The following is a 10,301-nucleotide window of genomic DNA, read 5'->3' as shown; positions in this document are numbered from 1 at the left end:
CTTTTCAAGGACACTTTCAAAGAATGGATTTCCAAATAAGTGTTTAAGTGTTACACATTTTTGCTTCAACTTAATTAAAGATGACAGTAAGCCTTAATTGAACACATCTGGTAATGCGAGGAAAAGGCAGTACTTTGCCTAACAAGAATATTTTTGACTGCAAGCGTTATCTCTTTCACATTTCCCAACATCCTTATAAAGTTGTTTAGAATGTCCCATTTTACTCATTACCTCGCTGCCTATTTAATGGCCTGAAAATATTCCATTTCAGCCAATGAGTTCTTTAGAACATGTTCTTCGTCTTTGCTATAGTTCAGCTTAGTGGATTATATTTTGTAATTTTGAGATTAGGAAGTCAGTCTGTCGTGCAATCTATGCTTTTGGATTCTCCTGCTGAAAACAATGAGAGTGCAAGTACAGACATGAATGTCAGACATGAAGCCTGAGGTGAGATGTGTTTGTCATTCACTCATTTAGCAATCAGAAGGTGCCTGAGGGTATTTTGTATAGATTGCAATCCTCCCTTTCTCAGGCAGATGCTAATTCATTTCTCCCTTAGCTACAGGAGGTTACTGCTCTGGAACTATCTCTAAGAATGTCACAGGAACCCTCAGGTCATATCCATCAAGAAATGGAAGGTAAGCGTAAATCTGTCTTACTTAGGATCAACCCAAATTTCCCCCCTCTTTGTGTCTGGTGTGCAACTTTGCCACCAACACGCAGAAAGAGAATTTTAGGCCTCAATAATTTATTCAGAGTTTCAAAAACATAATTACAGAGGTGTTTCATGTTGAATCTATGTTCAGATAGTGAATATTCCAGATGGCCACTGTGAATTCTGATTCCCTATAATTTAACTCAACCTTTGTTCAAATTCTTCCTTTTTGTAAATATAAAGGCAGATGCCTTGCATGTCACATTGGAAAGAGCAGTGGAGCAAAATGCATTCTTCCCGCCTAAATAGCAAGCTTCAGGCATCAGGACTGCCTGGCTTGCCCTGAGACTCCAGCAGAGTTCTAGCTGATGAGTGTAAGGGAGGAGATCACAATGCCAAGCAAGCAATTGAACTGAGCAGGAAGTTTGGAAATGTTCCCAGCCATCTCATTTACATGCCTGACAGATCTTAGGCCTCCTACTTCCCTAATCACTCCAAGGAAAGCAACATAAATCCCGAGATAACCAGGCACCTCAACTCACGGTAGTATTCGAGTGCTCAGGATTGAAAGGGTTACTATGTAGAACTGGAGAAACAGTACTGCCCACAGGATGAGGTAAAAGAGAAAGAGGTATATGACTAAGATTGGAGAAGGAGAAAGCTCATGGCTTAGACAGAGAAATACCTAGTCTTGTACTTCTGCATATAGTTATCAGATCGCTTCTCGGCCTTTTGGCTAAGATCAAGTGTAGTATGGATTGGATGCTGCACTTGGTTGAGGTCATTGGGTTGCATTGAAGCTTCATATGTTTCATATGAAGCAATTTTTAAAAGCTGCATCCCGGCCTTTTGGCTAAGATGCAAATGAGCTCAAGTCTTGGAGGAGGTGTTGCTTTGCTCCTCCAATCAACTTGGCTCATGTAGATCAGGCCCAGGACAGGGTGATTTGGTCGCTCGCCCTGTCTTGTCAGCCTGGATCTGAAATGTCTCAACTTGTTGAGACTCTGAATTGGATTTGATTTGATTGAATTGGAAAAGTATAAAAAAATATATATATATAGTTATCGGATCGCTTCTCGGCCTTTTGGCTAAGATCAAGTGTAGTATGGTCGGCAGCCCATGGTCGGCCGCACTGGGTCGAGGTCATTGGGTTACACTGAAGCTTCATATGTTTCATATGAAGCAATTTTTAAAAGCGGTGTCTCGGCCTTTTGGCTAGGATGCAGATGAGCTCAAGTCTTGGAGGAGGAACCTCCCCCTTCTCCGATCAGCTTGGCTCATGTGGATCAGGCCCAGGACAGGGTGGTTTGGTCGCTCGCCCTGTCTTGTCAGCCTGGATCTGGGGTGTCTCGACTTGTTGAGACTCTGAATTGGATTTGATTTGATTGAATTGGAAAAGTATTTTAAAAATATATATAGTTATCGGCCGGCCTTTTGGCTAAAATCAAGTGTGGTCTGCTGATGCTGCACTTTGGGTTGCATTGGGTCATTGGGTTGCATTTAAGCTTCATTTTCATATGAAGCAATTTTCAAAAGTGGCATCTCGGCCTTTTGGCTCAGCTGCAAATGAGATCAAGCCTTGGAGGAGGAATTCTCCGTCTACTCCAATCAGCTTGGCTCATGTAGATCAGGCCCAAGACAGGGTAAAGGGTTGCATACTCTGTCTTGTCAGCTTGGATCGGAAATGTCTCAACTTGTTGAGACTCTGAATTGGACTTGATTTGATTGAATTGGAAAAGTACAAAAATAAAAAAAATATATAGTTATCGGCCTTTTGGCTAAGATCAAGTGTAGTATCGACATGCTCTACTTGGTTGAAGTCATTAGGTTACATTTTAGCTTCATTTGAAACAATTTTTAAAAGCGGCATCTCAGCCTTTTGGCTAAGATGCAAATGAGATCAAGCCTTGGAGGAGGAGCTATGCCTACTCCAATCAGCTTGGATCATGTAGATCAAGCCCAAGACAGGAGGTGAGAGCCCTGTCTTGTCAGCTTGGATCGGGAATGCCTCAACTTGTTGAGACTCTGAATTGGACTTGATTTGATTGAATTGGAATAAAACAAAAAAATATATATAGTTATGTCAATCCAAGGAATCAGTTCATGTTTATATATAACTATGGCCAGGATTTTACAACCCCTCTCACACAGTGAGATATTACGGTCTCACTGAAGTAAAGGGCAATTTAAATGGCCTGCCGTATCTGCCGGTTGGGGGGAGACGTGCCAGCGAGGGGCCGTAAAGTCCTGGCCTATGACTCTGCAAACATTCCTTAACCAGACACAGCCACCATCAATCCTGGCCTTGGAGTTAGGATCTTCTTGTATTGTGCAGCTGTGTAGGACCTCACAATCTCTAAGAATCAACTTTAAAAAAGTTTGAAAGTCTGACCTGAAAAAAGGCATCAAAATTGATGACATTGGTAAGGCAGATAAAAATCACCACAACAGCTCCATAGAAGAAGAAGCCGAGAGGCAGACAAAAAAATCAACCCTTTGTCTTGCTAAGTCCAGCACCATAGCACGTGGTGGTCCGTGAAAAGTCTGGATCCAGCAGCAGAGTCAAAGAACCAAGCATTGATTGAGGCAGGGTGTGAAAACCTTGCAAAAGGCTCAAAACTATCAAATTAGTGATGCAGTAAGAAGGTAGCACTAGGCAAATTCAATTTTAGTGAGTGCAGTTTTCAATGTGCCCACGCTCTGGGTCTGAGTTCAACACCATTTCACATGGCAACCTTAAGGCAGCAAATGAAAAAAAAACCTTGCCTGTTTAAAACATTTTTCCAGTGGGAGGAAAGCAGTGAATAGAGCTTAATAACAATTTCCAGCAATTAATTCAGAAATTCTGTGAAGTTTAGGAATGATTACCAGAAAGGCTCAATGATCACAGAGGGTATCAGGCTGATCAGTGTGGGGAAAACTCCATTTCTGTCACAGAAGATTTAAAAAAATCAAGGAAAACCTCCTGACAGCTTAAAAGATAGCTATGGATTCCAAATTCATCTGTGCTATTCTGATTTGGGTAGATGATCAGAGCAAACATAGAATTGAGTGCAATGGAGGAAGAGATTTTTAAGACTCCAAATTGCAGTCAGATTGAATAATAAGTCTGAGGTTGAACAAGTCAATCCATTATCACAGATGATGTTATGTCATGCAAAGCATTAATGAAACATCAGACAAATTCGAAGAAATCTGAAAAGCCTCAGATAGTTATTTTAATTTATAAAGTAGCAAGCTTTTCAAAAGGGCCATGTTTAATAACTGCGTCCAGAAACTAGAAGAATTAGCAAATGCCTTTACCAATGACTTGTGTCAACTGATAAGTTTGTGAATATGGTGACTTTAAAACTGAACTGATACGAGACCGTATCACAATTGGCATTACTGATGACACCCTTGCTAACCTACTGCAATACAAAGAAGACTTAACTTTGGCAAAGGTGGTACAGTTAGCCAAGCATTCAGTTGTCCATCCACAAACTAAACCAATACTAAGAGAGGAGGGCAAACCATGATCATGATTTCACCGGCTCGACCCACACATCGATGGGCGAGGTGAGCTGGTAAAATCACGCGAGACCCAAGAAATCAGGATAGCGCCCGTTTCCCGGCTCTCGCAATCCTACCGGCACCGGATTTCCATGCTGGTCAGCCCTTCGCCCATTTCCAGCGAGAGGCTGAATAATTTATTGCAACTGATTTAAATGCTTATTTGCATCTGGTTGGCGAGCCCGGTGCTCAAACGTCTGGGCTCACTTACCTTTGTGGCCTCGCCGAGAGAGGTTCTCTCCGGCGAGGAAAACATCTGCTCCCCATGAATGAGAACAGCCGTGTTGCCTTCACCAGTAGAACCGGAAGCCATTGAGGCCTCCCTGGGGAGGTCAAAGGCAAGGAAGTGGGGCCTCTTGGTCACTGCCGGCCTGGCACTTCAGCAATGCCCACCACGTACCTTGGCACTGCCCACTGGGGAGCCTTGCAGGAATGGCGGGGTTTATATTTTTGGGTAGTGTGAGGCTCGCAATCAACCGTGGTGGGAGGGCTGCAGGGTTGAGACTGGTTCTATCAGCCTTCTCTCTCTTTGTCAAGCCTCTGCTGTTGCTATTGTGCATGTGCAGCCACAAAGGTCTGCAGATGTGTAATAGCTCCCTCAGCTGCCTGATCAGGCTGGCTGGCGAATGAAGCCCCACCTACTGTTTCTAGTAGCTCAAAACAGTCTAGCTCACTTTTGCACACACTAAGTACATAGGATTGGGAGTAAAAACTCACCCAAAAAACAAATCGCGCACTCTCCCATTTTCACGCTGGACATTTAGAATTTTTCTCATAAAATTCAGCCCCATGACTCAGAAAACCCTCAATCAAGGTACAATTAATTCAACAAGCAAATGTCAAAGACACTCCAGGAAGGAAAACACTTTATGGAACAAACTTTCAAGACACTATTAAACCATTTCAGCACTGTGGCAGCAAAATACCCCACAGACAGTGACAACATCCTGCAGGAACTGCAGGATACTTCCATTGAGAAAGACATGGACACTTTGGAAAGATGCACAAAATTAAACCATTTTGATACACAGAGGATAACGAGAGAATCTCATACAAGCTATTAATGCAATTGAGGAATCTCTACAACATGAGGAAAGGGTACATTTCCTACACCCCCTGCAGGGGTGGATCTGATGGGAGATCTAATGTGGGGGGGTCATGCAGGGGTGGATCATGAAGGTGGTCTTGATGGGAGGCACATTGCAGGTCTTAATTGGGGGACATGTCAGGGGTCAGGCAGGGTGACCCATCGGGAAAGCCCCGATGTCCAGATGCCAGTGACCCATGTTGTAGATGGACACAGGGGAACATGCCGCCCATGATTGAGGAAGGGTCCTGATGTCTATTTGGGGAGGGAGAGGGTCTCCCATTTCACTGTGCGATTGGGCACCCTTGTGAAACAGCGCCTGAGTGCTCTGAAGTTGGGATCACCAGCGTGTTTAGACCCTGCCCCTCCCAGTACCAGTGCAAAACTCCCAACCCTCCAAAGAAAAATGACTGAGTATGAGAGGATTGTGGTGAGGAGTGCACCTGAGAGACTGACGTGCATCACTCCTGTTTTCTCATTGTTATGACACTTCGAAATTTTTGGGGAGAATTCTGCCCATTATATGTTATTCAAAATCAGGAATTTTCTCTTCTGAACACAACGTTTGTGTTGACCTCAACCTCATCAAGATAGTGGAGGACATCAATGAACAGACAGACAATCATTGTTCACACTAAATCAGAGCCCCTCAACCTGTCTAACTGCACTGAAAATCTGGAGCAGGACTTCAGCACAAGCATTTTGACACTTTTCAAGGAGAGTTGCAGAGTGATTTTGAAGTGTCATATTTGTCTCCCTGTCGAACGTTGATTAGTTTGGAGTTGAAAGATCAGGACTTGAAAGGGGAGGCCAATTTTCAACCATCTGAACACACTTGATTTCGCAGGAGGTTTGCTGGACTTCTTCTTGCGGACCTGGCTTCAAGATAAACACTAGCATTTATTCAACAAGCTTCCCCACTGAATCCAGAAGATGCAGCTGAGATATTGTTGATGGTATTTCTCTTGTGCTCCTCTGTGTTACTGATGCTAGTAGTGCATTTAGGATTGTTCAGCAAGTGCTGCCTAATCATGGAATCACATGTACCTGAAGAAATTTTGTTTTGGGTTTTGCAAGCTCAGGCTGCATTAGTATGGTCTGTACTCTTATCACGAATAATTCAATCAAATTATCATTAGGATATACAACCTGAATCTCTGACATTGCACCTGCACTGAAATTCATATACAACATTGCTCAATAGTAGATCATATTTTTGGGATGGCAGTGGAGAGTCCATCAGGGTCAGAATAGAATTCTTCCTTATCATCTTCATTGGAGTCAAGGATCTGGGCAGCGGGAGGGACTAGAAAATCTTGGCCATGGACTAAAAATACTAACTTTGAATAGCCTTTCTTTTGGGGGCAAAATCAATATTCTTCTAATTTCCCTTTACTGTGCATAGGCCCATCCATGCATTCCTTTTAAGATTGCCATGAAGCTACACACTTTTTGTGTGTGGCTTGTTTCGTTGAGTTTAGAGAACCTGTGTCCAAGGTCAAGGATTGGACTCTCGGGGGAGGGGGGGTACCTTCTGCCAGCTGGGAGATGGGTATGACTGCCCTGAGCTAGCACACTGGCCATGTGGCAGATGGAATGAGAATTTTATTAGCCTGGAGTCCCCTCTCCCATGCCTGTGTCTCCCTTAAAAAAGACCATTGATGTCAAAGAAAGGAACATCAGAAGTTTCAACACCCAGACAATGCTCAGATTCAACATTGTGTTGACAAAGGTATAGTTTGTTTCATGGGGTGTATCCCGATCCCTGTTGGAGATGGATTTTATTCTTGGCCATGACCAATCCCTGGACACCTTAAGAGAAGAACTTTTACTTAAATATTGAACAGTGGTCTTCTTACAAAGGGATACATTTTCCAAAACAATCACATAATTATAACAACATTCTCACCATCGCTCCCATGCCCCTTCCAAACTGGCCACAAGCATATAAGTGGCCTCTTGTGCTACTCCTTAGATGTGCCCCTCAACCCCCAGGTCTGCTTTCCTGGCCCTACCCCCTAACCACATGAGCTAAGTTTCTGCAGTAACTGCAAACAAAATTGCAAGCTGAGAAATATATTGGAAATTATATATATTCTGGGGTCACAAACAATAGGCAGAAACCAAAGGAAGTAGAGATTTTTTAAACTTCATTCCTGTGATGTGGGCATCACTGACTCGGCCACCATTCATTGCCCATCCATAATTGCCATTGGTAGTGAACTGTTTTATTAAACTGTTGCAGTTCTTATGGCGTAGGTACACCCATGATGCAGTTCGAGAGGAAATTCCAGGATTTTGTCTCAGCGACAGTGAAGAACAGCGATACAATTTCAAATCAGAATGGTAAATGACTTGGAGGGGAATATCTAGATTGTGATGCTCCCAAGTATCTGTTGCCCTTGTCCTTCTAGACAGTAGTTGTCGAAGGTTTGGAAGGTGCTGTCTCAGGAGGCTTGATGAGTTCCTGCAGTGCATCATGTAGGTGGTACACACGGCTGCCAATGTTCGTTGGTGGCGGAGGGATTGAATGTTTGTGGAAGGGGTAGCAATCAAGTGGCTGCTTTGATCTGGATGGTGTATTGTTGGAACTGCATTCATCCAGGCAAGGGAGAATAGTCCATCACATTCCTGACTTGTGCCTTGCAGATGGTGGGCAGGCTTTGGAGAGTCAAGGGGTGAGATATGTCCTGCAGGATTCATAGCCTCTGACCTACTCTTGTAGCCACAGTATTTAGATAGAAATATAGGAGCAGGAGGAGGCCATTCAGCCCTTCGAGCCTGCTCTGCCATTCATTATGATCACGGGTGATCATCCAACTCAATAGCCAGATCCTGCCTTTCACTATATCCTTCGATCCCCTTCGCTTCAAGTGCTATATCTAAGAGCTTCTTGAAAACATTCAATATTTTGGTTTCAATTATTTTCTGTGGTTGTGAATTCCATAGGCTGACCGCTCTCTAGGTAAAGTATTTTCTCCTCATCTCCATCTTAAATGGTTCACCCTGTATCCTCAGACTATGACCCCTAGTTCTGGATATCCCACCATCGGGAATATCCTTCTTGCATCTGGGCCAGAATTTTATCGCCCCGTCCATGGGAATCGGAGCGAGTGAGCGGTGGAACATGGAAAGGTCAGTTGAAAGGGTGGTTTTGGGACGAGTGAGGCTATAAAATCCTGTCCATACCCTTTCTAGTCCTGTTAGAATTTTATAGGTTTCTATGAGATCCCCCCTCATTCTTCTAAACTCCAGTAAATATAATCCCAACCAACGCATTCTCTCTTATACTGCATCTGCCAATCATCTGCCCACCCACTCACCTTGTCCAAATTACACTGAAGGAACTCTGCATCTTCCTTGCAGCTCACCCCTCCACCGCGCTTTCTGTCATCTGCAAATTTGAAAATATTTTATTCAGTTCTTGGCTGCTGTGCTTGAGTTTCTGGTCAATGGTAACAACCAGAATGTTGACAGTGATGAATTCAGCAATGGTAATGCCATTGAATGTCAAGAGGAGATGGTTAGACTCTCTCTTGTTGGAGATGGTGATTGCCTGGCACTTGTGTGGCATGAATGTTACGTGCCACTTGTCAGCCCAAGCCTGGATATTGTCCAGGTATATTTGCATTTGGACATGGACTGTTTCAGGGTTTGAAGAGTTGTGAATGATGCTGAATATTGTGCAGTCATCAGTGAACATCCCCACTTTATAATTGATGAAGCATCTAAAGATGCTGGGTTTAGGGCATGTCCCTGAGGAACTCCTGTAGTGGTGTCCAGGAGCTGGGATGATTGACCTGTCTGGCGAGGAACAAAGAACTCGGGTGATAGTTTACTGAAATTTCTGAGGGATTCAAATACATGGAATCCCTGTAAATTGAGAGACAAATTTGGACCAAATGGGAGAAATACAAGTTCAGAAAGTGAAAATACTGTTATTTACGTACAACTATTTTGCAGACATACTGTGGTGGGCAAGAACATGAGAAATATGTTAATATCCCAAAGGGGTTTGTGCGTAGACTCAGTAGCAGTCTGCTTCAAAATGTCAGGACAAATTCAGCTTATATCAGCTGTGGGGCAAAATGTGTGGTGCCAGCGATGTTATATATGACTGCTGTATTTGTTGTTGTGTTTGCCATTCAATTTCCAGTTTGCGTCAAGTGAGAGTATTAGATGTAATGCCAAATGTAATTATTTAATTGGCACACACATATTGTGATTAAAAGGCACACTTGAAAGAATAAGTAAAGTCACATAAAAATAGCTGAGCTGATAAACTATCCAATATGAATTCAGGAAAACATAATTATGTACCAGCATTCTGATATATACTGTTCATGTGGCATTGTTCTGAAAATTAATTTCAAGAACCTTGTAAAGCTTTTACTATGTTGTTTTAATGCCATTAATTGTAGATCCAATGCAATCCAGCAGTATATAACACTTGGACTTTGAAGGTAGAAGTGTTTTAATTTTCAACTTAAGTAGCCACGTTGGTTAATACTGTTAGTTAGCTGTTATCAGGGTGAATTTTATAACCCCTCACTGGTATTTTAAAGACCTCGGCCCATCAGGGGACAATACATCACCACCAAGATTGTTATGCCCCCACCCCCACGTCACGGCGGCACGGTAGCACAGTGGTTGGCACTGCTGCTTCACAGCTCCAGGGACCTGGGTTCGATTCCCGGCTTGGGTCACTGTCTGTGTGGAGTTTGCACATTCTCCTCGTGTCTGCGCGGGTTTCCTCCGGGTGCTCCGGTTTCCTCCCACAGTCCAAAGATGTGCAGGTTAGGTTGATTGACCATGCTAAAATTGCCCTTAGTGTCCTGAGATGCGTAGGTTAGAGGGATTAGTGGGTAAGTGTGTAGGGATATGGGAGTAGGGCCTGGGTGGGATTGTGGTCGGTGCAGACTCGATGGGCCGAATGGCCTCTTTCTGTACTGTAGGGATTCTATGATTCTATGATCATAGAAAATGACAGTAAACTATCCAGCAATA

At 43.4% G+C, this 10,301-nt stretch overlaps 1 pseudogene; it reads left to right on the top strand.

The window, feature by feature from the left end:
* The first annotated feature begins 1,371 nt into the window (after positions 1-1,371).
* Positions 1,372-1,574, top strand: LOC144500181 (U2 spliceosomal RNA; annotated as a pseudogene).
* The last annotated feature ends 8,727 nt before the right edge of the window (positions 1,575-10,301 follow it).

Source organism: Mustelus asterias, chromosome 10 (assembly GCF_964213995.1).
Source record: "Mustelus asterias chromosome 10, sMusAst1.hap1.1, whole genome shotgun sequence".
Classification (NCBI taxonomy): domain Eukaryota; kingdom Metazoa; phylum Chordata; class Chondrichthyes; order Carcharhiniformes; family Triakidae; genus Mustelus; species Mustelus asterias.
This window is presented reverse-complemented; position numbering and strand designations above follow the sequence as displayed.